We start from the raw sequence: 3,161 nt of genomic DNA on the forward strand, positions 1-3,161 counted from the left end.
CAGGGGGTGCTGGACAGAGGGGAAGAGAGAAAGAGGATGAAGAGAGAGAAAAAGTGAGAGGGAGAGAGCACTGTCCTTCTCTACATGTTGGCTTCACTCTTGTCTGAGAGAAAGAAGCTTGAACCCCCTGAGCCAGACTCCGGATGCTGTGGGTGCTGTTTGCCAGCTGGGGAGCCACATCCCTGCAGGTCAGGGAGTGCTGGGCTCTGCCCTTCTGTTCTGCTGTTCAGTCCACCGGGGTCTTTCCCCACATGCATAGAGTACTCCCTTGAGACTCTTTTGCTCCCGTCCATCTTAGAGTACCCGGATTCTTCCAGTCTCCAGTTCACGTGCCTAATAATATGCAGAAAATTAATGTGTGCCAACTGCCTTAAAATACACAAAACAACATTTTTAACCCAAAGACTTCTTGACTAGCTATTGTTTTTTCATTCTTCTCATTTCCGTTTTGGATTATTGTTATGGTTTTTCACAAAAGGACATCCAGAGTCACGAAATAGACTTTGATCTTAGACAACAGCAAGCTGATGGGATGCCGTGGAGACACTATAGCTTCTAGAGAAGTATGAGCACCAAGACTTCTGGCCAGCATCAGTACCCACTGCCTATTTAATACAGTGAGCTGCAGATTCGGGAAGATCTTCTCAGTCGTTAGAGAGAGCTTCAACTGTAGTCTGTTTAGACTTAAGGACACTTCTTTGCATTTGATTGCTTTGTAAATTCATCATATGACTATGGCATCTCAGTTACTCAGTTATAAAATGTTCACTTCATTAGTCAGCCAAACCACATACACTTTGATGTTGACGCCAAACATCAGAACCAAGTCCAACAGGAAGAGAACACAAGTTGTTCTCTTCAATTGCCCATATAGGAATCAGTTCGTTTGTTTTTGTTGTTTTGGGGGGGGGGCATGCCCATCAGTACTCAGGTCTTACTCCTGGCTCTGATTAGGGGTTCCTCCTGGCAGTGCTTGGTGAATCCCATGGGGTGCTGGAGATTGAACCTGGGCTGCCTATATGTATAGTAAGTGCCTTAGGGGCTGGAGAATAGTACAGCAGGTAGGGTGGTTACATTGCACAAAGCTGACCTGAGTTCGATCCACAGCATCCATAATGGTCCCCAGAGCCTGCCTGGAATAATTCCTGAGTGTGGAGCCAGATGTAATACCTAAGCATAGCCGGGTGTGACCTAAACCCTTCCGTCTCCATTGCAACCTCTCTCCCCGCCACACACACACACAAAGCAACAAAGCAAGTGCATTCACCTCGATGATCTCTCTGGCCCAGGAATCAGTTGTTTTACATCTGGTTGTTTCAAACTTTTTCAGTTAATTTCAGACAGAAAAGAAAAATAGGAAAAAATACTAGATAAAAACTTCCATCTGTCCTTCACCCAGGTTCCCATATATAAACATCTTCCAGAACAACCAAACTCTATTACATCAGAAAATTAGCATAGTCAGAGCACATTAGCATTGGCCCTGCAGATCTCACTCCTCTCAGAAGCTGTCATCAAAATCATCACAAGTTTATAGTCACTCTCTCACTCTACTTCCTGGATGCCTATTAACAAACTTGAATTGTTAAAAGGCAGGCTGGCCTGGAAATAGTGCTATATTCCAGAACCAGGCTGAATGAGTTTAAAGCGGGGCTCTGTGGGCCATAGAGCCAGCACCAGGATCAGATGCTTGCTCTGCCTGTGACTGGTATCAGTGGAGTTCCTCAGGCATTACCAAGAATGATCCCTGAGCACAGAGCCAGGAGTAAGCCATGAGCAACTCTAAGTGTAGTCCCAAAACAAAATAAATGTACAAACAAAATCAGATACGTCCCTTACAAAATGTATGACTTTGTGACTCAGTTCCCATGACTAAATGGGAGGAGTAATAGTGTAGATCATATATGTTAATGTATGGAGTAAATGTTCACAGTTCCTTTACAACACTTTGGGGAACAAAGTTAACACTGCCTGGATTAAATGCATGTTTTAAAATGGAAAAAAAAAAAACATGACTGCTCTAAGCAAACGAAGACCTTTGCATTGAGATGCTTTGGGATATAGATTTTCCTAAAATGTAAGTCTACCCCAATACCTGCATGGCTAAGCCCTTTCATTGCTGGCCGTGATCTATAGTGTCAGTCCCCATACACAGACATGTAATTTGTGACGGCATGTTTGGCACATGCACATTTTTTCATGTGTCATAGGGCCAAAACTTGAAATGAGAGATTTTTCTGGAAAGTAAATGTTTGATAACTTTTCGCAGTCAGGTAACTCTGGTGGGGCTATGTTTCCAGATCAGTGAACTTAGTAAGAGCTGATCGGAAGCAGGCAGCCCTCTGCTGGATAGGTCAGACAGTCAACAGGCTCCCCCTACCCTGGTGTCTCTCCTGACATTGGGGTGGATTTCCAACTGTGACCTCAAGTACCAGGTATTCTTATAGTGAGCTTTATTTTCCTGCCCTTGCTCAGAGTGGCATAAGTGAAGAGTTTACAAATGTCACGTGTAAAGAACAATACGAAAATCATGATTTTCATAGATGTGACATACACCCACATTTTATTTTATTTTTTTGGTTTTTGGGTCACACCCGGCGATGCTCAGGGGTTACCCCTGGCTCATGCACTCAGGAATCACTCTTGGTGGTGCTCGGGGGACCATATGGGATGCTGGGAATCGAACCTGTATCGTCCATCTTGGCTGCGTGCAAGGCAAACGCCCTATCCGCTGTGCTATCGCTCCAGCCCCACACCCACATTTTATAAGCACATTATGTCAGATTTCAAAAGTATGATCAAAGATGACATTTATGCTGAGCCTCTTCATACACTCAGCTTCATTCATTGATGCCCAGCCACAGGAGATAATCAAGTTTGTGGTCTTGGGCCCACAGAATTAAACAATGATCTTTGACCTTCAGCCATTTATGACTTGATCTCCGTGAACACTCTCAAATTTACATCCCTATGAACATTTCCTAAATTTAGCATCTCTGACCTATTTTTGGTAATGTGACTCTGTGTTTTTTATTTTTTAATTGGTGTCTTATAAATGGAATGTCTAACTACAAATTAAATGTTATCTTGGTGTTCAGTATTAGAGCACTGGCATTCCTCAGTATAACATATTCCAATATTATAACATATGTAACATATTC

The sequence above is a fragment of the Sorex fumeus genome, unplaced genomic scaffold (genome assembly GCF_029834395.1).
Source record: "Sorex fumeus unplaced genomic scaffold, SorFum_2.1 ptg000081l, whole genome shotgun sequence".
In the NCBI taxonomy this organism is placed as follows: Eukaryota; Metazoa; Chordata; class Mammalia; order Eulipotyphla; family Soricidae; genus Sorex; species Sorex fumeus.